The sequence below is a fragment of the Ursus arctos genome, unplaced genomic scaffold, assembly GCF_023065955.2.
Source record: "Ursus arctos isolate Adak ecotype North America unplaced genomic scaffold, UrsArc2.0 scaffold_6, whole genome shotgun sequence".
NCBI lineage: Eukaryota > Metazoa > Chordata > Mammalia > Carnivora > Ursidae > Ursus > Ursus arctos.
In genome coordinates this window covers 73,780,299-73,805,627 of record NW_026623078.1, presented here as the reverse complement: position 1 = coordinate 73,805,627, position 25,329 = coordinate 73,780,299, and the positions used below count along the sequence as shown (strand labels likewise).

Genomic DNA, 25,329 nt, shown 5'->3' with positions numbered 1-25,329 from the left:
CCTTAACGTCTCTGGCTCCGTCGGAGATGTGTTGGGGATTTCAGAAATATGCTTATTATTAGGTTGCAAAAAAATGAGGAGTCTGGCCGGGGAAACACAGGCAAGGTGACTGCACGAGGTGCTGCTGGGTCAGGGCCTGAGATTCCGGCTTTCCCTGATGAATAGTCATGGCCGTGAGTTTGTGTGGGGACTCATCAGCAGGTCTCATCTGTCTTGAGATATCCTGACAATGCCCTCCCCCTGGCCTCCCCCGAAGAGGCACATGGGGCTTCCAGCAAATGCATTGTGCAGCTTTTGGGGTTTGCAGAGGCAAGCACGTGCTCATAACTCGGCGAGGAGTAGGTCCCGGGCTAAGCTTCGACTCTAATGTAAAGTGGGGCAGTTCACAGCTGAGACTCCGTTCTCTCCTCATTATGCCAGAAGTTGGGCACAGGGTGCAGTTTTATTTTTTATCTATTTTCTGATTATCAGTTAGCAATTGGTCATTGCAGAAAATCTGGGGAATTCAGAAAAAATTCAGTGGTTCAGAAAAATGATTTCCTGTTATCCTACTATCAACAGGCAAACCACTTTTTGTTTTGCATGTTTCCTTCTGGATTTAAAATTTTTTCCTTTACACTTTTTTAAAAAAATGGAACTGAGATTATGTTGTATGTGTGATTCTTTTTATCCCTCATTTTCCCACCTACCTTTATCTCAGAAATCTCTTTCCATCGTATTAAACATTCTCGGTGACACATTCCTTTAGTCTCCAAATGTATGTACATCGTCAAGCCCATCCCGGCATCGAGGATATACTGGTGATCAACGTAAACGTGGTCTCAATCTTAGGGAATCTTTAGTTTGGCAACAATACGAACATTTTCATTTATTCTTACTTCATTGTTTTTGTTTTATCTTTATGAAGGTTTTCTTTTCCCAGCCATCAGAAAGCTAAGATCCATATAAAAGTGCATTAGTGGAAAGAACCCCAGTGCATTTATTTAACCTGTTTTGGCATCTTATGGCTGATTAACGTCCCCCCCCCCCCCCAAAAAAAAATCACTGTGCTCCTTTTACAGATGAAGAAATGGCCATGGAGAAGGGATCATGTTTCATGGTGAAGTAGGGATATAGATAGACCTTCTCGGTCTAAGTCAAGGTGCCATTCTTTCTTTAAATTAATACTACTTGAGCGACTACCATGTGCCCAGTGTGTTACTAGCCTATGATCTGAGCTGTTGTAACTGCAAACAACGTGGGTAAACTCATTCCTGCCAAAGTGCTGGCTGACAACAGCTTAAGCTTTAAGGAGTTTCCGATTTAAAAACCTTTCCCATCCCGGTACAAAGTCAAGGCAGTCGGAAGGAGAAACTCCTCAAGCTCTTTTTAATCTGGCCTATTCTCTGATTCATACATCCACCAATTTTCTTCTTACCCCAACCTAGATTATCTAAGAACCTGGGCTTTGAAATCAGGCCACTTGGATTCAAACGGCCTACGTAATTCTTCTCCATAATTAACCACGGGGATTTGGGCACGTCACTCAGTCTCTCTGAGCCTATGTCCTCATCTCTAAAATGGAGATTATAATGAAAGCTCCCTCATAGTTTGGGTCGTGAAAATTACATGTAATAATACATGTAAGTACATAGCATACTTCCTTCCCAGAGCATGGTTAAACACTCAAAAATACATTCTCTCACTAGGTAGCCCTTGTTATTCTTATCGTGGGCAAGTCGAACATGTTCACTTAGTGATTGACAGTACTGAGATACCATGTGCTCAAAGGGAGCTGGCCTTCTTCTTTACAGCCTTGGAAGGAGGTGGTTATTATTATTCCTCTTTAATACATGGAGGAAATGAGATATGGAGAAATTAAGCAATTAGCTCCGCTTGAAACCAGATCTGTTTTAGGCATAATACCATTTACAGGGGATTTCCCAGATTGGCGAGTAGAGATAACACCCTCCTCCACAATGCCTGCAATTCTGGGTGATGTTGCAAAGGAGAGAAAGATCCTGTGGTTTACCAGATGTTCCCTGCAGGAATCATTGGCTCCAGCAGAGTAAGGAGTTACTGCTAGAAAGGTCGCTGCAGCCGTATGTGTTCTCAGTGAAGCCAGGTATCAGTGAGAGGGACAGACAGGTGGTGTCCTGCTTTGGGGAAGCTGACCCCATGGTCACAGTGAGACTTTGGTAATGCACTTAAAAATATGTTTTACACGAATAACTTGATGATGTGTCAACAGGTTAATAGCTGCTGGGGTTGTACCCCTCGGTGGTTATTGAGGGACATGGGTGGGGGCAGCATTATAGGGAGGAAGTAAAGGTGATCCATGGCAAAACCTGCCTTTTGTCCCCTGGACCAAAATTTGCCATCACAACACAGCAGCTTGGGCATAGCACTCTCAACTGATGGTGAGTCTTACCACAGTGCTTCCCAAGCAGCAAGTGGCCCTCCCTTGAATTGGTCTCTGCCATCCCTGGCAGGAAACCAGGAGAAGGAAGAGTCAATGCAATGTCTCTCTGGGATAAACAGAACAGCATTTGTGCACTATTGCTATAGTGGTCCTTGTTATCCTGCGTTTCCTATGACTGAGCCTATGTCATTTGACTTCTGGAGAATGCACAGGATTCTTCTGCAATCAGAATCAGAACATAATTTTTAGTGGGGTGAGGGTGGGGGGAAGGGGCAGAGGGAGAGGAAGAGAGAGAATCTTTTTATTTTTTTACTGTTTGCCTTTTTTTTGCATTTAATTTAATTTATTGTTTTAATTTTCAATTAGCTAACATATAGTAGTTCAGCATTAGTCTTTGATGTAGTGTTCAATGATTCATCAGTTGCGTATAACACCCAGTGCTCCGAGAGAGAGAATCTTAAGCAGGTTCCATGCTTAGTGTGGAGTCTGACTTGGGACTCGATCTCACAACTCTGAGATCATAACCTCAGCCAAAATCAGGAGTCAGATGCTTAGCTGACTGAGCCATCCAGGCGCCCCCATAATTTTTAGTTTCAATGACAACAAACAATAACATGTTTATAATTCGTTCTTTTCCCCATGCACACAGCTGTGAATGGGCTCTTGGCCCCTGACAGTCAATCCAACATACTTCCCATACCCTACTGATGTTTTTGGCTTTAAGAAGCTCTTCAGTACCAGGAAAGTTTTCAGCTGGTGGAGTGCGTCCCTGGGAGCTGCTCAAGGGCTATTCTGCAATGAGCTACCTAGGAGTTGAGGGTTTCTATGGGGTTTAACCATCATTTACTGTCTGTGCACATCCTTGGGCTTGTCTCTTGGCTGGAGCCAGGGAATTACAGATGAAACACTCATGGCCTTTCTTCAAGTGAGGCTCACAGCCTAACAGTGGAGACGGAAACAGATAGAGAAAGAGAATGTGTCCAGCTGGGCTTGGCAGAGAGGCTGTGGGAACAGCCAGGAGAGGGCTTTAAACCCAGCTTTGGAATCAGAGAAGGCTTCTTGGAGGAGGAGATGGCTTTATCTTATCATACAGCATGCCATATATTCAGTCAACAAATACTCTTGAGCCCTCACAATATGCCTGGCCAGAGGCTAGGTGCTGGAGACCCAGCAGCAAACAAATCAGACAAGGTTCTTTGCCCTCACGGAATTTCTAGTAGAATCTTGAGGAAGCACAGAGGAATCTCAAGGAAGAAAGACGAAATTTGAGGGGGAAGAGAGAGTGGCATTAAGGTAGAGAGAGCTGAAAGGACAGAGGAAATGTTCTGCATCGTGTGTGCAGGGAACTAAAGGACTTTCAATCAATACTGGGATTGACACACTGGGAGTATCTAACCATAGAAGGGATTTCTGCAACATGCAGACAGTTAGAGAGGCTTTTCAGCCTCGCTAGATCTGATTATATTTTTCTTTCTTATTCCCTACATGTAGTTGTCTCTGTGTTTAGAATGGTGCTCAGTACCCAGTAGATGGTCAATGCATTCTTGTTGAACCATTAAATGAATTAACGCTGGGCCGAGCTGAACACTGGTCTTTGAGTAGATGATGCCAGTTCCAACTCTTGCAGAGAGCAAAGCAAAATCATTCTTTAATAATTAATGAGTCTCTGGGCTGAACACTGAATTAGATCTGATCTCAGCCACATAGCTGGCACCCTCCTTTCAAATCTAAAATGTTAAACGCAGGCATAGATTTGCAGAGTTCCAAGTTGATTTTTATTGCTAGAGCAACTGAGTGGGGCTGGGAGTAACTTTCTAAGATGTCCCTGAGGTCCAGAATATTCACAGAATGGAAAAAACTGGGTGTTGATATCATTCATTCATTCTGCAAGCATTCTGGGGGAGCAGTGGTGTGAGATGCTGTAGTAGATCTTAATCCTTGGGGTATCCTTTCCTTGGGAGGACTCCCTGTGCCTCCCATCCCTTCCCAAGAGCTTACCCTTCCATCTCTGTGCTACGTCTGTCCTTTAGGTCTGTTCTGATCTCTTTTGTCATTATATTTTCCCTTCTGTATCCGCCCTTAGACTGTGAGCTTCTCCGGTGCAGGCTCTCCATCTTATTCAACTTTGATTCTTCAGTGGCTGGGAAGACTCTGAAACATTCAGCTGAAGACTCACGATCCAGCAGGGGACACAGGCATTGAAAACAGTAATGCATCAGGATGTTTCAAGGGCTTGTGGGCTCTCAGAACAGTATGGGACTGGGAGGAGAGGATGCCTGGGTTTGCCTGGGTATTGAATGTTGTGAAGATATCACACAAGAGGCAACATTCAAGTTGGGAGATGAAGATGATTTTGCTGGGGGAAAGAAACAAGGTCCTGTGAAACAAAAGGAGGCGTTTTGGAAGGAGCACTGGGGTGTTTAGGATACTCCTGCTGGTTTGACACCCCCTGTTGTCCTGTGGGTCTGGGACAGATGCTTGCAGGATTGTGCTGGAAGCAGCAGACCTGAGGTTGACATTAGTTCTCACTCCCCAGTATTTCTGACAGCCCATTTTACAGCTGGGGACCCTGGGGCTGCAAAAGGGGAAATATGCAGGAGGAACAGAGCTGGCTGCAAATTGCCGATTTCATACTCCTGCCCTCAAATGTAGCTGCCTCTTGTTGCTGTGTTCTCTTGCCAGATGGAGTCTTGGAGTTTCCTGCAGGTGGGGAGAGGATTTCCTTTTGGACGATGTTCAAATAAGTCAGACATGCTTCCTTATCTACTGCTGGTGTTGAGAAGGACCCAGCTGGGCCCTTGAGTTTCCCAGATATGTCTAAACAGCAAGAGAAGACCTGGTCTCCTCTAATCATAAAGATTCTCTTTCTTTCTCTTTTTTTCCCTCTTTCTCTCCTTTCTCAGGTTTACATTAAAATTAGACAATTCTGCATTGAGTGGGACCAGGGCCTTAGTATAGGGTCAAAAATACCGGAAATGAGGAGGTTTGGGGTGGCTGTAACTGGGGGAATTGTGTTTCTAGCTGGCTGTTTGTCAGACTCCTGGCTGCCCTCTCCATAAATGCACACTTTATATCACACACACACACACACACACACCATATTGCATATTGGTCCAGGGTTGTTCTTGGAAAGGAAATTAATATGCAAATGAAAATGCAAATTGAATTATGCAAACAGATATGAAAATAAGACAGTAAGAAATAGTTTAGCGGAGCGTGCCCTCCCCCATCCTTAGCAGAGGTGTTGTATCGCCCAAAGTAGCAGGAGCGAAGGGCTTTGATTCTTATCAAACTCCAAATAAGAATCTTATTTTCAAAGTCTTTCCTTACATCATCCTGATCTAGTCCTCTCCCCAGCGGCAGGGCCATGAGAGAATGCCTTCATCTGCTGGGCACTTAATATTTTCCAGGTCTGTTCTGGGACCTGGCGATTGTCATCTAATGCAACACTCACCACAACACTAGGAGGAGTGTACAGTTATCACCGTTACACAAATGAGGAAACAAGAGCCCAGGGAAGTTAATGGGCATTTTCCAAGGTCACTTGGCCATGAACAGGCAGATCTGGAATTTGCATGTGACTTGATAAATGGACATGGCCAATGTCCTGTTTCTCTCTCCATTCTTTTGGTTCTGCTGCCACCGTAGTTAGGCTCTGCTCTTCTGTCCCACTGATATCTCTGCGGCTGGAGACTATAGCTGTCTTTGTTCATATCCAGTGCGGGCGAGAGAAAATCTGCAGGAAAAGTGAAGGGAACTTCTGCTTCCCAGAATCCCCAGCAGATGTCTCGCTGACTGAGGCACACATGTGCTCATGGATGAAAGCCCATGATTCAAAATGGGGGAGTGGTGGTCCCACTTGGAAATCGGGATCCTGTTAGAAAAAGGAAGGAGGGCTTGTTGTGTAGGCAATCACAGGTGTCTGCTAAGGGTATCTGGAAGATTCCAGTAGTGGAATGCATCTTCGGAAATAAAAAGTAGTGGCCGATTGAGTATTTATTTATTTATTTATTTATTTTTAAAGATTTTATTTATTTATTTGACAGAGAGAGACAGCCAGTGAGAGAGGGAACACAAGCAGGGGGAGTGAGAGAGGAAGAAGCAGGCTCCCAGCGGAGGAGCCTGATGCGGGGCTCGATTCCAGAATGCCAGGACCACGCCCTGAGCCAAAGGCAGATGCTTAACGACTGAGCCACCCAGGCGCCCCTATTTATTTTTTAATGAAGTATAATTAACATACAGTGTTACATTAGTTTCAGGTGTACAATATAATGACTCTACAATTCTATACATTTCACCATGCTCATATGATAAGTGTTCTCTGAATTCCCTTTACCTATTTTCCTTCATCCCCCTGCCCACCTGTCCTCTGGCAACCACCAGTTTGTTCTCTTTATTGAAGAGTCCAGGTTTTTTGTCTGTCTCTTTCTTTTTTAAAAAAGGTTTTATTTATTTATTTATTTGAGAGAGAGAAAACACAAATGGGGGAGGGGCAGAGGGAGAGGGGGAGAGAGTATCTCAAGCAGACCCCCCGCTGAGCATGGAGCCCATGCAGGATTTGATCTCACAACCCTGAGATCATGACCTGAGCCGAAAGCAAGAGCCGGTCACTCAACTGACTGAGCCACCCCGGCGCCCCGTTTGTCTTTTTCCTTTGTTCGTTTGTTTTGTTTAGCGGGCGAGAGTGACACCGTATAATCCTCAATGACATAAACTACTGTGAATAAATTAACCCCTTTTGACTAATGTATTAGCTTTTCACATTACAAAATATTCTCATAATGCTTACTTTACTGCCGTCTCATGGTGTTACTCTGACGCAGGTCTTACTCTCTCGATTTCACATGGTAAGAGGGAAAGTCAGGAAGCGGGTGGTAGAAACTCAGACGGAGATCTTTAGGCCCCTTCACTGGTCTTTTCTCTAAAACACTGATGTTTAAACACTGGAAGTGCTTTCTAGTCAGTCCAAAACTGATATGAGTGGCTGATCATAAAATAATGCAGTGTGAAAGCCAGCTGCCCCTCCTCTTCCAGGGAACATTCGGGTGTGTTGGGAGCCAGCGTGGCATGCTAGAAAGAACACAGACTCTGGCTGCAGGGGGCCCTGGGCCCCGGAGGCGGGTGAGGGGGGGAAGGCGGTGATGGTGATCTTGGGGTGGGGGGCTCTGGCTCCAACACCTGTGGGCTGTGTGCCCCAGAGCAAGCTACTGGATCCCTCAAACTGGGGTTCCTCATCTTGTGAATTGGAAGTGACCATACCCACCTCACGGACTGTTTGGAAGGAACACGCAGAATATTGAGAACTCAGGAAAGTGTCTGCACAGTGTAGACACCGGTGAAATGTATAAACTGAGGGTGATCGTCTCCATTTGCCTGGGGCTGAGGAGGTCCCTGGGTTGGGGCATTTCCAGTGCTAAAGATGGGCAGTCTCGGGCAAACCAGAACGACTCAGTCATCTGGGTGATATCAGTGATTTGAGATGGCTGGGGAAAAGAAATGCCTCTAGTCTTTGGTTAAACGATTGGGTTTAAAATCAGAAAGGATAAGCCCGGACGCTCCATTTTCGCCATCTGACTGTTGACGGCTGGATTAGCGAGCAGAGAGGCTCCCGGGCTTGAATGAGACACTGTGGAGGAACCTAGTCCTGCTGGAGGGGGTCTGAATAATTAGGAGGTCCTTTGCAGGTGTGAAACTTTCCTGACCTGGGAGCAGAACTCTGGAGGGTAGTTAGGCTGCTGACCTTGACAAGTCCTTTCCGTCTCTGGGTCCCCGTGTCCTTTTTGGGAAAAAAAGGGGGCAAAACTGGAGAACAATAACAAGATCTATCTGTCTAGTTCTTCATAGTTCACAGGTACATTTCGATATCACTAGATCATGCGGTCTATACTACAGTTCAGCAAAGAAGCTATCGTTACCCTCAGCGTTTGTTGTCCCAGTTCACAGATGTGGAGAATGAGGCTCAAAGGAGAGAAGACATCTTGCCCAAAGCCACACAGCCAAGAAGTGATCCTGATGGAACTCAAGCCTGGAATTTCTGACTCCAGAGGCCATTTTCCCCCATGACGCCTCTCTTTCTAGCTGCACACGAAGACCCCTTCCTGCTTCACGGTCTCATCACACTGAAACCCAAATGTTTTACTGTTAGTCTGAGGAATCAAGTACCACGAAGTCAACGTCTTGAACTAAGTGCCTTGGCTAAATGTCTTTTTGGGGGCACTGTCCACCTTCTGTCTGTTCTTTCCAGGCGCAGGCTAAATTTGGCAAGACTTCCTTCCCCTCATCAGGAAAAAAACAACAGCTCTAGCCTCTGTAGAACAAGAAAGCAAGATGTTTTTAGGGTCAGCGGCTGCTTTGAGTAGAAGTTAGCAGAGTGAACACAGCTTGTGTAAGTGGAGGCTGTCACTCTGGCAAAGTTTTAATTTAGCAGAAAAGTTAACTACTCATGTACACGTGGTACACTTTCTCTCTCTTTTCCAGCACATGTGTGCATGTGCACATGGGCGAGCACACGCACGCACACACACACACACACACACACACACACACACACACAAGCAAAGAATCCAGAGATCCAAAGAATCCTCTGGAAAGGAGTTAATTGGTTCTAAAAACACCGCCATCAACAAAAGCAGCAGCACACGGGACCAGGCTTCTGAAAAGTCAGCAGGAAGTCTTGCCCATCAATTCTTAGTTGCAAAGTAAACTTGTATTTCAGTACAACATGTTTTACAGTGCCATAAAAGAGGAGAGTCGATAGCTCTATCTAGTATCGATGGAACCAAGAAAATCCTGATTCTGTATTGTTTGAAGGGCAAGGGAATACGAATAGTTACCCTTAATAAAGTAGTTGAAAATCTTAAGGGGCGCCTGGGTGGCACAGCGGTTAAACGCCTGCCTTTGGCTCAGGGCGTGATCCCGGCGTTATGGGATCGAGCCCCACATCAGGCTCCTCTGCTATGAGCCTGCTTCTTCCTCTCCCACTCCCCCTGCTTGTGTTCCCTCTCTCGCTGGCTGTCTCTATCTCTGTCAAATAAATAAATAAAATATTTAAAAAAAAAAAAAAGAAAATCTTAAAAGTAGGACTTGTGCTTTTGCCCAAGAAGACTGAGGGGGACAAAGTGATGTATATAATGCCTGATTACCTCCTCCGTGAGTACATAAACCCTGGAAACAGAGACAAGATATTATTATTAGAAAATTTTGAGGTGCCTTGTTTTCTCCAATTCTTCACAACCACCAAAACTTTGAGGGTCGTTAATTGAAAATATTGATTTGTGCAAGACTGGATTTCAGACACTAGTGATTTGGTCTGAATGGGGAAAGGGGACCAGGCTCAAGCAGGGTTTCTGTTAACAGGACTCCAAGTTCGACATGGGGGGGCCACCTAGATATATCTCCAATACATCCATTTCTTCCCATCACCCCTCTACCAAGGCCCCAGCTCAAGAGATCATTGTTTCCCGGGTCAGCTTCCTGTTTTATATTCTCCCTATGCAAGCAGAGTGGCTTTTGCAAAATGAACAAGGAGGGACTCTCTCTGGACTGAAAGCTTTGCCAGTTTCTCATTGACTTAGAACAGAGCCTGCGCTCCCATAAAAGGCTGTAGGCCAACCCCCTGCTTCTCTTCCTTCCCCTCTCATTTCTCTTTCCACTTTGGCCTTGTTGATGTCCCTTTCATTCTTGAAATATACTGTTCCCTCTCTTGCTTCTAGGTCTCTGTACGTGACTCTTCTAAGGAAATGTTCAAGTTGGATCTATGCAGGTTATACATGGATGGACTTGAAATGGTCAACTAGACTTTTTGATTGCAGTCATGGATGTATGGTGAGGAACAGGGCAAGTGGCGCTCTGCTTATCAAGTGATTTTAAGCCAACTTCTTTCTCTCCTTAAAAATATTTCTTGGTTCATGTAACTAGGCAGGCGGCTGACTTCATGCATAGATAAACCCAGGCCTCTCATTAAGTTCACTGTATCATTTACTACTTTTGAGGGTGAAAGGAAATTCCATTAATTATTACATCAGAGCAACAGGTAAAAACTGAGATAGTCCCAGTGATTGGAGAAGTATGCCTTTGGAATACTCTTTTGCTCGCTCTCTCTTTCCTTCTGCTTTTCTCTTAGACCATATTTTCAGTTAGGCTGCTCCCACAAAGTGGCTATAATCTACCCTAACCATGCCTTGGTTATTGTGGCCACAGTGAGGGGTGCTCTGGTTAGCCAGGCCTGGTCACCTGTCCACCCCTGGAATCACCCCACCTGAATGACAGACACTGTGAGTGGGGGTGGGGTGGTTCCTCATACTGGAAATCAGGTGCTTGTCCCCTCGTAGAGGGAAAGGGTGCTGGGCAATCAGGACAATAAACGTGAACACGCCTCTGGTGGCTGTGGTGAGGCATACAAAAAAGGCGTAGTAACATTACAAAAGAAATGTTGCACATTTTGATGACTTCTATAAAGTGGGAGAGTCTTTGGTTCCAAATAAAACGCTTCAAGGTTCCATAAAAAGCCAGCAATGGTTCATGAGAGGGCAACCCTGGTGCGGGGTGTATGGGAGCTCTGGGCTAACTTTGTGATTTTTCTGTAAATCTAAAACTATTCTAAAATGAAAATTTACTTTAAAAATAGTGGCTCGTAGGAAAATGTGTCTTATGACAGCAACTCAGAGGCACATCCCAAAGCTGTCAGAGAAACAAGACAAAGTTGCTTACCTTGTAGGGGAGAGGAAGAGAGAGACTCCATCCCTCATGGTGGCAATAAATATGCGGCACATATATTTGTACAGGGTGCTGGGAAGGGAAAGAACTGAAAAAATTCCGTTTAGTTCACTGTAGTTTCAGAAATTCTCTCTTATTCTGGGGCGCCTGGTGGCTCAGACGTTAAGCATCTGCCTTCGGCTCAGGGCGTGATCCCAGAGTCCTGGGATCGAGCCCCACATCGGGTTCCTCTGCTGGGAGCCTGCTTCTTCCTCTCCCGCTCCCCCTGCCTGTGTTCCCTCTCTCGCTGGCTGTCTCTCTCTCTCTCTCTCTCTCTGTCAAATAAATAAATAAATAAATAAATAAATAAATAAATAAATCTTTAAAAAAAACAAAACAAAAAAGCAATGCTCTCTTATTCTGTACTGTACTTGTCAGAGAAGGCAAAGTGGAGACCCAGGACTTATTCTGCACTCGGGTTATGTTTCTGCATAAATTTGTTAATATCAGCTAAACTGCTTCTTATAATTATGTCACTTCATTATTACATAAACTGATGACATATGAGTACAAAATAAGAATTGATATGTCTTTGAAATTGAACCTAAATGCTCTGGAAAGACTTGATAAAGGCAACTTTTTCATAAAATCACTGTTGAGTTAGGCATGATGGAGACAACTATAAATCATTGGGAAAACATTCAGAGGAATCGACAAGGGATCTGTACTCAGATTTCTTCCCAAGTGCTTGATGTCATTCCACTCCAAGGAAAGATTAGGGTTTGTAGACCATGTGTAATGGGTATGTTTACAGAAGATACATGATTTGATCACCAATCCCTGACCCATAAATGAAAAACCCTTGTCTTTACATTAAAACGTTGGTGACTACCCATCACCAGCCTATCCCATTCCCCCACCCCCTTCCCCTCTGAAGCCCTCAGTTGTTTCTCAGAGTCCATAGTCTCTCATGCTTCATTCCCCCTTCTGAGAGGCTGGTGATGGGTAGTAAGGAGGGCACGTATTGCATGGTGCACTGGGTGTTATACGCAACTAATGAATCATTGAACTTTACATAAAAAAAAAATAGAAATAAAAAATTTTAAAAAATGGTTGGTGACTAAATGAACATTTATATATTTTCAACTAAAATAAAACATGTAAAAGATGTGTATCCATTTTAACAAATTTTTCAATTAACTAGCCAACTTTGGGACCCATTCGTATTGAGTAAAAAGTTCTACTGTGTCAGTGAATTGCAATAAAGAAGAAAAACTTAGTTGTTGAGTTCTTTCTGACTTACAAAAGCTCTCCTGGATGTGGTACCTTTTCTCTGACTGCAATTAACCTGAAGATCTGTGTGTTGTTCTTGACGGCATGAAGCAGACATTTAGAGACATAAGGGAATTATGGGTTTGTAAGAAATAAATGTCCATGTTGTTTACAATTCCTCTATCCTTATTATTTAGAAAGTGTATTGTTCCTCCCAAATGAGTCCGTTGAAATAAGAAAAATAGACTACCTGAGCTGATGTGTATGTCATAGACGAGTGCAAGTCACAAAACTCCCACTGCTTTTGTGCTTTTAGGAACTTGCTGCCCTAGGCTTGGTTCTGGATTGGACCCAATATGTCCAAATTTTTTGGTATGGATCACTCACTCTGCAGGTCACCTGTTACAGAACCCTTTTATGCCACCCCTCACACTCCTGACTATTAATTGTGCTGACTCTCTCCCCCCTTCTCTCTTGCCACCGGTGAGAGGTCCTTAGATAGTATGTGCTTCTTTGAAGAAAGGTCTGGATTTGCTGCTCTTGAAATAGCAGCACCTTAGCAAGACTATTTCCTATGCATATACTTTTTGTTTGGTTTATAAGTGTTTGCACATACATTATCTCATTTGAGCCACGTAACAAACCTCTTAACTTCCCTTTTACAGTTGAGAAACCCGAAATTCAAAGGCTGGAAGTAATTTGTTTGAAATTCCTTAATGAGGAATCGGAAGACCCGGTGTTTGGTTTAGGAACTTCTGATTTCAAACCCAAAGCTTCTTTCTGAATTCCCAACGCAAACATGAGGTATTCTGGTTCATTTGTTCCTTTTGGATTACTCACATCACACAAATCTTTCATTACCTTTTATTAATTCACTCAATGAAGAGTTTATTGAGCATTAATTGTACGTGAAGCAATTGGCTAAAAATAGATACACGTTATTTGAAAAACCCAGAAGCCCCCTTCTGGGGAGGGTTGGGGACAGAGATGTGACCACAAACAATCTCACACACTTGAGGTTCACCCTTGAAACTCCCCATCTGTGCTTTTCACATGCGTCCCCCATAGCCCGCGAAGCCTGGAGAAGCATCAATAGCCGTGTTAGCATGCACAATTATCAGTAAGCAATATGATGCTGTGAACATGTGCTCCTGATAATTGCCACCATTTCCCACGGAGTGAGCGTGTATTTATTTACCACATTATTACTGCAAAGAATGTGTGTGATTTTACTGGTAACTATGTAATTAACTTGTACCTCACTGGGTTATTTTAGCTAGAGCTGCATCTGGTGACTTCTAAGGAGCTGTTAGGAAGAATGCAGAGGACGCCTTGCGGTTCTGTCCGCGAGAACGCTTCTACGTTGAGCGTATTTGTCATTGATTATCTTTGAGCCAACTGTTGGTGTCCATTTCAATATACTGTGGGCTCGTGCCAGAGAAGACGTGCTTCAGTATAAAACGTCACTTCTTCTCTGCTGATTCCATAAAAACTGCTTTCCACCGATCGTATTACTCTCCTCATGCAAATATCTGGTGGATTTGCTCAAAATAAAACAACAACCCTACCTCTCCTTTAAGTACTTCATAAGCGGTGAGGTTTATGAGGCAGTTTTATGGATGTGTAACTTAGCCACCCTGGAATGGGGCTCTTTGCAGGGCCCATTTTTCAGCGTCTTTGCTTTACATATCTATCTGAGTGACTGAACTCTTTCTATTATTCCTTTGATGTGTATGTCTCATGTAATATATTTTTTAAAGATTTTATTTATTTGAGAGAGAGAGAGAGAAAGAAAGATCATGAGCGAGTGGAAGGAGCAGACTCTTTGCTGAGCAAGGAGCCTGATGTGGGGATTGATCCCAGGACTCTGGGATCATGACCCGAGCCAAAGGCACACGCTTAACTGACTGTGCCACCCAGGCGCCTCTGTTTAATGTAAGATTGCGATCATCTAGAGCATTGGAAAGAAGAGAAAGGCTCTGCCCTTTTTTCTATTTTACTAACTTAATGGCCATTAACATTTGGTATATTTCCTTCCAGTCTTATTTCTTGCACACTTGTGATTAAAAAAAAAATTGTCAGTAACCACATAGGCAGAAAATTTGATAATCTTTTTTTCACTTGTTGCTCTATCTTTATTTTCTTGTATTCCAACAGAGTCTTAGGAAAAAGCCTTTTGAAAGAAAACAGATAAGCACTTTCCCTATGTCTCTGGAGAAGTATAGTTTAAAACTCTGGACTTCCACATCAAACAAATGTAAGAGGACTCTGAGAGGTAGAGGAAAGTAGGCCGACTGGTTAGGGACCTCAGGACTCAGGGAATGACATGGCAATGAATTCTCTGGATTTACTTTTTTGCCTTGTATCTCCCAGACTGGGCGCTGGAGAAACTGGCATCCTGGAAATGCCAATGCATTCAGACAAAAAGTCCCCAAGGAAAGACTGCTTTCTCTAAGAAAGGGCAGCCTAGCAAGGAAGAAACTTTTAGATGCTGGTTACCAAATACTACAAGAAAAGAGCAGCCTCGTACCACCTTATTAACCAAGGTTGTATGGGGGTCTTGGCTTGTACCCTCACCTAGCTGGGGTGGTGTGAGAGAAGGTTAAGTAGGGACCTGGGACTTCTTGCCTTGCTGGGCAATAATGAGCACCCCCCCCCCACACACCGTGTACTGCCCACTGCCTCCCAGAGTGGTCAGAGGCCGAGGGGTCACCCCCGCCCAGCAGGAAGGAGGACTCCCTCCCTCTTCTTGGGTATCAGTGGAGGATGAGGGGGAATACCTGGATGTCCACTTCCATCCAGCAGAATGAGGTGGTGTCTCCCTTCTCCCTCTGGCGTGGTACCAGAAAAACAGAAGATTTAAATAAGACCCGGAGTCTTATAACCCCCAAATATCCAGGATTCAATAAGAAAAAAAAATCACTTCAAAGAACCAGGAAATTCTTGAATGAACAAAGACAGTCATGAGATACCAACACCTAGATGACTAAGATGTTGGAATTATCTGGCAAGAATTTTAAAGCAGTCATTCTAAAAGTGCTTCGGTGAGCAATGGTGAACACGATTGAAAAAAATAAAAAATAGAAAGTCTCAGCAAAGAAATTAAAGATATAAAGAATACTCAAATGGAAATGTTAGAACAGAAAAAGACATCATCTTAAAAAACAAACAAACAAACAAACAAACAAACAAAAACCCAACCCAACCAAATAAAAAAACCTAAGAACTTGGGGCGCCTGGGTAGCACAGCGGTTAAGCGTCTGCCTTCGGCTCAGGGCGTGATCCCGGCGTTCTGGGATCGAGCCCCACATCAGGCTCCTCTGCTATGAGCCTGCTTCTTCCTCTCCCACTCCCCCTGCTTGTGTTCCCTCTCTCACTGGCTGTCTCTACCTCTGTCGAATAAATAAATAAAATCTTTTTTTTAAAAAAAAACCTAAGAACTCAACAGTAAAATGGAGGGATAGATAAAATAAACAGTATAACTTTAAAATAGAGCAATAGAAATGACCCAGTCTGAACAACAGAAAGAAAACAGAATTAAAATGAAAAAGAAAGAGCTGAGACTCAGGGATGTGTGGGACTAAAGTAAAAGATCTGACATTCATAACATTGGTGTCTCAGAAAGAGGGGAGAAAGAAGGGGGAACTGAGAAAGTATCTGAAGAAATGCTGGCTAAATTTCCCAGATTTGACAAAAGATAAACCTATGGATTCAAGATGCTGAGTGAAACTTGAACAGAATAAACCCAAAGACACCCATGCCAAGATACATCGCAATAAAACTTCTGGGAACTGGGGTCTATGGGTGGCTCAGTCAGTTAGGCATCTGCCTTCAGCTCAGGTCATGGTCTCAGGGTCCTGGGATCAAGCCCCACATTGGGGTCCCTGCTCAGTGGGGAGTCTGCCTCTCCCTGTCCCTCTGTCCCCCCCACTTGTGTTTTCTTTCTCTCTCTCACATAAATAAATAAAATCTTTACAACAGTATTTATTAAAAAAAGAAAACTTCTGGAAACTAAGCTAACACAGAATCTTAAAGTCAGTGACAGAGATCTGACAGTTACTTCTAGGGGGAAACAATACGAATGGCAACATATTTCTCATCAGAAACCATCTCCATGGCGGGAAGGAAGTGGCATGTTGTTTCTAAGTGCTGCAGGCCAGGAATTGTAAACTCAGGATTCTTACTCCGAGACCATATTCTTACAGAACAGCAGGGAAATAAAGATATGCTAAGGTGAAGGACAACTGAGAGAATTTGTCACCGGCAAAGCAAATTCTCTAAAGGAATTCCCCTTAACAGAAAGTAAATGGAAAAGGTAAGAAAGACGGGCTTTCTTTCTTTTCCTGCGAGATCTCAATTAATGGTTGAAGCTAAAACGATCACACTGTCTGATGTGGTTATCAAAGGATGTCAAAGCAGAGATTATTTAAAACTATTGTTTTATTGATGGCAGAGAGTGAAAAGGAGTAAAAGTGGAGGTGTGTGAGTAGGAAGGGGAAGTATAAGGGGGATCTCCGTGGTGAGTGAAGAGTTCTGTGATTGCAATCGTGCTTAGGGGATTTTAGGCATGTGATAACAGGGTGTAGAACTGCACACCTAGTGTACTTCTGGCAATTTCCTGGTTTTGCTCGAGTCTGACATAGTTACATAACATGAGGTGTAACCGTTAGGGAAATCTGGGTGAAGGGTCCACGATACCTCTTTGCTCTATCTCTCAAATCTCTAATTTAGGGAGTTAATAATTATAGATCATGAGTCTGTAATTATTTCAAAATAGAAAGTTTAAAAAAGCAAAGGGGATAGTGAATGGATAAACGAATATTGATGTGTCCATATTAAGAATTCCGCCCAGCAACAGCTTAGATGAATCTCTAATGGGTTATGCTGAATGAAAGAAGGCATGCAAAAGTTTATGTGCCCCTGTGATTCCATTCATGTAATAATCTGGAAAAAGCCAAACCATAGGGAAAGGATCTTAGCAGCGGATTTCCTGGGGTGGAATAGGCTACTCGTGGGGAAATTTTGGGGGTGATGAAAGTGTCCTATATCTGGATAGTGGCGTATATACACAACTGTATACATTTTTCAAAACTCATAAAACTAGCTCCAGTAACTCAGGGTAATAAAAATAAAAGCATCATAATATACTTCACCATACATATAATAATTCAGTGTTTGTGTTGTTTTTCATTTCTTACTATCCCAAACAGTGTGGTCACCAATACCTGTGAGCAAATCACTTCGTTTCCCTGGGTGCTTTGTATTATTCCTGTGGACTCTATTCCCAGAAGTTGTTGCAAGAGTGGATAGAGAGGAGTAGGGGATAAATATTATGAACATTTTTATAGCCTCTGAAAAATAATTACAAAATTAGTTCCCAGAAACGTACTTTCTTGTAACCAGTTTATAATGCCCTAAGAGTATCTGAAAGTCCTTCTTTCTCCACACCCTTGTGGGCAACAGGAGTTTGACGGCTACTGTCTGTTGGTTCTATTTGGTTCAGATATCTCTTCTTGTAATTGAAGGGTTTGTATTTACTTGAGGCTTTATAATTACGGCATATAGGATTAGCTGGGCAGAACTGAACCCACGCTATTTACAGTTCACTAAACATCCCCTTAAACATTCCCGCACATGTATGACAAGCTATAAATACTATTCATTTGTAACTAGAGTGTGTGGTTCTGGTAATTACCACCAATTTTCTTCGCCAGAATATTGGTGACATCCGTAGACAGGAGAATTAGGGAGGTGTCTCTATCCCGGTTCTAGGATGAGCCCCTCCTTTTTATCTTTATTCTTTGTCCTCTGTTTCTCTGTTATTCTCACATTGTCTTCTTGTCCCATTCAACTGCATATCCCTTTCTAGTTTACATTTTAATGACCCCTTGATTTTGGTTTGGGCTGATACATTAGATGAATTCGATGTTCTAAGTGTGGTTCAATCTGTCACAAACTGCTCAAAAAAATACACATTGTGAGATCTAGTATCTTCATCCCCTCTTTTTCTGCTGTTGCAGGGATGCTTTTCCATATTTGCTGCTGTCGGGTATGTGCAATACGTCACCGCAGGGAGGTGTGACCTCCCCTAATACTTTCGTTGCAAAATGGATCTGCTGCAGTGGCCACATTTTGGAGTGACGGGCCATGTTTTATCGCCTCTCCTGGCATTTGGCTGAATGTAAACAACTTTCAGGGAAGCATTACCCTAAGAAAACAATCCCCTACTTCATGAGAAGCCTCCTCCCTTTTTACTTCCTCTCCTGCCCCCACAGATGGGTATGTTTTTGCTTACCCCATGTCATTTAGTTTTCAGATTTCTCTCCGAAGGTGATGCTGACACTCCTGTTTTGCATGTACTTAGCAGGACTACAGAGCCTTTCCCTGTGGGCGCTACCCCTCGAGGTGATCCTCTAAATAGCATGTGACCCAGCTCTGTGGAGATTTGGCCAGTGAGGCGTGACCTGTACTCAGGAGAGATCTCTGCTGCTGTTCCGCTCTGGCCCTGCCTCATTCCCGTGCTAGATTTGAACACCAAACTCTTGATTTCCATTTCTTCCTCTCTCCGCTGTAGTTCCTTGAAGTGTCAGCTCCATTCTGGGCTTTGGGGGATCCTTCAGTGCATAAGAGAGATTTCTGTTCTTACGATGTTTACATGCTAGGGAGGGGAGAGAGAGACAGACCATTAATCCTAAACATTATAAATTACTAAATGATGTTTGATGCGAGAGGTGAATACAATGGGGAAAAAAAAAGTCAAGGAGCAGAACGAGCCCTCAACCGTGTTGGGCCCTGCGATTTTAAAAGGGTTAGTCATGATCCACTTCAGTGACCGCGTGACAGTCCTGATGTCTGTGTGGACAACATCGTGGGCGCAGGACACAGCTGGTGCAGGGGACTTAAGGTGGAATGTGAGTTGTTTGTGGCTGAGTGACGAGGGACAGAGTGGGAAGAGCTGCAGAGGGGTGGTGGGGAGGTCAAATGATGAAGGGCTCTGTAGGCTACCGTAGGACGTAAATGCAGTGCCATTCCTCTCAGCTACAGCCGAGTCGATTTTCATGAGCAGCTTTATTCAATATTCTTTACAAGAACACCATCACTGAACCAGTCGCTGTGGCCTCTGCTGGCCAAATCCTGCTGCACAAATATGCTAGAGACATTCAACCTCGTTTCTAGCAAGACTTGGCATAATTTCAAAACTGTTCAATCAACCCAGTAAATATGAATTAAACATTTATGGTTGTATTAAATATTCGAAAGATAGGAACCAAAACAGTCTATCAAGTAATTGTACATATTTGTGCATTTACAAAATGCATATTCATGAGAGCTATGTAAATATATATTTAGTCATTTCCTCTTCCATGTGAAGAGCCACGGCTGAGCTACAGATGGTAACTTTCTTGCATATAATTATGAGAAATGACACAGTAAACCATTCTGGAGTTGTTCTTAGAAAAAGATCACTGTCTATTTGGCCATTCTGTGAGTTCAGTGCTCTTAGAATTGGGGAGAAGAAAGTTCTAGAACATGCCTGTCCTCGTGGCAATCATTTGAGAAAGAAATGGCAGTGGTCCCTCAGATAAGTACCCTTCTGCACCAGTCTTGCTCCCCATGGGAGTGGCTCTCATGCTATTTTCCGCCAAGAGTCACAAAAGGGAAGATGTTTGTGTGGGGGGCACATCTAGGGGTATGTGCAGTTCCGGTAGTCCAGCTATAGCTCCACCCTTTCTCTCCCACTCGGAAAGCACATTGGATGCTAGCAGTGAGAATGATGATATTTTGGGGTTAATATTTAATTCATTCTAATTTATTCAAAAACATGTCCAACTTTAGTATGGTATCTATAAATAGTAACATGACTGGCACCCCCTCACAAATGCTCATAACAACTCTTGTGGATCCTTCTGCCACATCTGAGGACTCTTTGGATAAGGAGATTGTTGAGAGGGTACATATTCTAATTTTGTCTTTGTTGAAGATCTGATGTGATAATCTTTCTGGAAATCAGAATTTTCTAAAAGGATCTTTATTTCCTAAGGTCCTGAAATTCTTATTAGCACTTGCCAACTCCTTTGCTCCGCCAAGATTCTGTGAGACTCTCCACCGTTCCTCATGTATTTTGAGGAGACTGAGGAGAGGGAGAGGGGAGAGAGAGAGATTGAGTCAAAGCTATAGCTGGGTTTCCATATCCCTGAAGTTTGGCTAGCTAGCCCCACTGCTCTGCATTCTTGAGAGAAATAGGCAGAAATAGAAATGGCACCTACATATACAGACACTGGCTGTCACTGGTTATCACTAGGTGGGGCTTTAGCCTAGTTAGCTAGACTGATATGTGGGTAAACCCTGAGAACTCAGGATGACGCAGACTGGGCATGGGTCAATGTCCCTTGGATTCTCTTTTTTGGAGACAAAGAGATTTTGATTCAATAATAAGTTAGCAGTAAGAAACAACCACTGGAATGGGTGGGCTATGTGGTTACTCAGCTTGAGGTAGGCTCTCTGGATCTTCCCATCTCACTCAGAGCAAATGCTGGAGTCCCCATCTGTGATTTGTCTTCCCAAAATATAGACTTCATCTCTCACTAGTCCTCTACTCCCCCCCCATTGGCCTCCTGTCACTCCTTGAAGCACCACGGGTCCTTTGCACCTGCTGTACCCTCTGCCCAGTGTGTTCTGTTATTGTGGGGCTACTTCTCTTACTTCCTTAAGGTCCATATTTAAAACTAACCTTCCCAGTGGGGTTTTCCATGATCGTCCCATGCAAGATTTTAACTGCTGTCCCAACATTTCATTTCCTGTCCTGATTGTTTCTTCTAAGCCCTTACTACTGTCTAACACACTCTACTTATTTATACCACTTAGAGTCCGGCTCCCCACTGCAGTGCATATTCCCCAAGGGCATGGGTTTTTGTCTATTTTGTTCATTGCTGTATCCGCAGCATCCTTAACAATGCCAATGGCAGCCACATGGTAGGATTCAATATTTACTGAATGAATCAATGACTGCATGCTTAAAAGCAAGGGGACTTCATAGAGAAGCAGGAGAAAGAAGCATTGCACAGACAATGGACCAGGTAGAGAGAGAGAGAGAGAGAGAGAGAGGTGAAATGCTGATGGGTTTTCTGAAAATTTTCCAGTTCTTGCTTCCAATTTCCAATGAACCTGGGTTTTATTTTCTATCCATGGTCTATCCCCATAAAATTATTCTTTTCTTCAGCTACCTTAAGTGGATTGGTCTTTACTGCAACTAAAAAAACTCGAAGCAAAAGGAACAGAATCAAAGTAGGAAGCTCTAATTGTTTTCTGAGCACACAGGCTGCGCTGGAGGATGGGGTGCCCATGCAGTGAACGGTTTTGTGGGTATCTCTCCCAGATAACTAGGTCACAGACAACTGGTGTTTCCCATGTGGCAAAGCGGAGCATGCACAGAAATCCCTGTCTCCTCTCTCTTTGCTTTTCAAGCACTGCTGAATGCCTCCTAATGATTTCATCTGCTTGGAGGTCGGCTGGGTTTTCCACTTTCATAGAAGGTGGTGGTGCCAGGGGCTGATGCATGCTCTGACTACTGACTTGAAACATGCTTTGATGAATTAGTGCAACCCGGCCAGCCATTTACTTTAAATTTTACCCTTGATTCTTCCTCTAGCAAACAATTAAGGAGCAGCAGTGGCTTCCTGCAGGGGAGACCAATGCCTTCTGTCCTCTGCGGAAACAGCTTTGGCGTTCTTCCAAAAGATGAATGGCATGGACCGGGAGCTCCAGTTTCCCTCGGCTTTCAAGCATCCAAATAAGCAAACATTTAAATGCATACAATAAAATAAAATAAATTCAAATCGCAAACAAGGAAACCAGTCTAGGTTACCGGCAAGTCCTATGACTTGACTTGAGGGCTGGGCAATGCATCCTTGAACTTAGCAATGCAGTAAGCCAAAGAGCACTGAGGGGTCACATGAACAACTGGGCCCAGTGACAAGACACCATGTCTTTCTCCTCGCTGGGTGAGTAGCACAGGCCAACCTCAAAAGCTCCTGAGTAAGAGGAAAATGTCTCTTTAACAGTATTAAGGGACAATTTATTATGTGTATCCTTCCAGGGAAGCACAATGTCAGTGCAGGCCCATTGCATTTGCATTATTTCCAGACAACAGCAGCAGCAGAAAAGGACACTGATTTATTTCAGAGCAAGCACAGGTGAATTTAATGTCTGTTGGGACTGAGCCAGGGAAGACTTAACCCACTCTGGGCTCTCAAGTGCTTGAGGGGGGACGGCAGGTTTTTGGAAGGGTCCATCGGCCTCTGGCTAAATTCAGCTTTCCTGAGCCTATGTCTTCAATCACCTGGTCAGGAAAGCTCTTGCAGAGAAAAGACGATGGAAAAAATCCTTTTTGGAATAGAAAATCTGGTGCTGGCTTCTCCAGAAGCACATTTACTAAAAATTGGAATGATGCAGAGTAGGTTAGTATGGTCTCTGCTCAAGGATGACACAAAATTTGCGGAGCATTCCATATTTTTTAGATGGAATTCAAATAAAAACAAGAAAGAAAGAAGAAAGAAAGAAAGAAAGAAAGAAAGAAAGAAAGAAAGAAAGAAAGAAAGAAAAGGAAAGGAAAGAAAGAAATAGAGGGGCGCCTGGGTAGCGCAGTCATTAAGCGTCCACCTTCGTTCAGCTCAGGGTGTGATCCCGACGTTCTGGGATTGAGCCCCACATCAGGTTCCTCCGCTGGGAGCCTGCTTCTTCCTCTCCCACTCCCCCTGCTTGTGTTCCCTCTCTCGCTGGCTGTCTCTCTGTCAAATAAATAAATAAAATCTTTAAAAATAAAAGAAAGAAAGAAAGAAAGAAAGAAAGAAAGAAAGAAAGAAAGAAAGAAAGAAAGAAAAAGAAAGAAGGAAGGAAGGAAAGAAAGAAAGAAAGAAAGAAAGAAAGAAAGAAAGAAATAGAAAATCTGGTTTTATGTGCTAACCCAGCTAAGTTCTTTCTCAGTGACCTCGGCAAATGATTTAGTCCTTTTATTATTATTTTTATTCTTTTTAAAAAAAATACAATTTAGTCCTTTGAAGACGCAGTTATTTCTTTGTAAAGGAGTCTAAGAACACTCCCCTGCAGGGTTGGAGTGAGCTTCCAGTAGGCAAAGGTATTAGAGAGTGCTTTGTGAATTGCATACATGCTATTGTTTGGAGCTGACATCAATTTGGGATTCCTAGCAAATAGCTTTATCCCAGAAGAACCAAGAAGATAATCACAATTTCTCTTTAAACCCTGGCATTCAAGCATTATAAAATTGCAAAAGGTCATGGTAGAAAGTCTGAGATAGCTCTTCTTAACCTCTTGTTGGGCACATGGAGAAATCAGTTGTAGGGAAGGAAGTGGACTGAACATCAAGGTGGATGAGGTGACTCTTAATGATCTTTGCTCTCTGTTCCTTATCAGTATGCCATGTGTGCAGTAAGAGTTCAATAAATGCTGGTAGAAGTGAAAGAATTCACTCACTGTCAAACACAACCAGTGTTGCTGTTGACAATGGCAGACTTGAATATTTTCTCTTTAATCCACACTCCAGGTGTCTCTTCGTCCAATATCAGACCTTACAGAGAATGTGTTTGCTGGTCACTCGAGTCATCTCGAAAAGGAACATGGCCCCCATAAGCCAGCAACATCCTGTTAAAAGCCACGAGCTTCAACTTCCAATGGTAGTTCTTTGAAGTCTTAAAGAGCATTTAATTCTTGTCAAACCATCTTTCAATAACCATTTTAACATATATAGCTAGACAAATTTATAAAATGTTGCCCAGTGTGTTACCTTATTTAATTTCCCGAGCAATCTGATGATGTAGGAACTATTATTTCTACTTCCCAGAGTAAGAAGTTGAGGCTCCATGAGTCTGCATGACCTGTTTATCGATGTACGGACACTGCCCACATTGGAGTTTGAACCCAGAACTCTTGCTTGCGAGTGCATTCCTTTAATATTATCTTATAAGATATCAAATAAGCATCCTTGGCTGCTTCTGTTTCTCCTTCCTTCCTTTCTTTTCCTCTCTCCCTTTATCCCTCTCTTATTTCCTACAAGCTCTTATTAGCATGGTGTTAGGTGCCACATGGGGCACAGAGGCAGGAAACAATGAATAGAACATCCCCTGTCCTTGAAGAGTTGACAATCTACTGAAGAAGAGGACCTGGAGGTAAAAAGATGATTCCAAATACAGGTGATTGTTTGCTGAGCACCAACCTTGATTGAGTAGAGCCTGAAAGGGTGAACTGACAAGCACCTCACTGCCTGGAAGATGGGAGAGAGAGATAAACACCTGTCCTGGGCACTGCTGTTGCCTTCCTTCTGGAAAAATCATTCACTGAGTCCCAGGCTGCCCCTTTCACAATACATAGGCTTTCGAAGTCAGTGCCTTCACCTTCCCCGCTCTCTTTTGTGTGATGAATGAAAGATGGGTGTGACGCATCCAAGTGGAATCTGCAAATTGCTGATCCTTTAAAACCTACTTTTGTAAATACCAATAAAACAAGTCCCAACACTCGTTCCTCATTCAGGGATTTCATTCAACCAGGAGCCCCGGAGGAGGGAAGCTACTCCCTATGAGAACTGTTCTCCTTTCAGGGCTCTCGTCTGAAACTGAAACTCATCTCCATGCTCTTCCCTTTTGCCTGCCTGGCTTGATTTTGAGTCAGTTAGTCTGTAATCCCTTCTGGTTTCCCTCCTTTGTCTGCCTTCAGTTTGTCTGAACAGCAGCAGAACTGGTGTTTGCCACTCCAAAATGTGTCCAAGTCTGGAAATAATACCCCACAGACACTCAGTAACTATCTGTTCAATGAAGAAATGAATGGATGAATGAAGGAATGGATAATGGCCAGGTTTAAATACCCTATCATTTACCAGTTGCCTGACTCCCAGGAAGGTATTTAACTTGGTTGTGCCTCAGTTTCTCATCTTTGTGAATGGTGTGTGAAAG

General features: G+C 43.4%; 1 non-coding gene across 1 annotated transcript; it reads left to right on the top strand.

The window, feature by feature from the left end:
• Positions 1 to 22,771: 22,771 nt before the first annotated feature.
• Positions 22,772 to 22,881, top strand: LOC113253100 (U6 spliceosomal RNA). The gene has a single exon (XR_003315241.2). It is a non-coding gene; the product is annotated as a U6 spliceosomal RNA (small nuclear RNA).
• Positions 22,882 to 25,329: the final 2,448 nt, after the last annotated feature.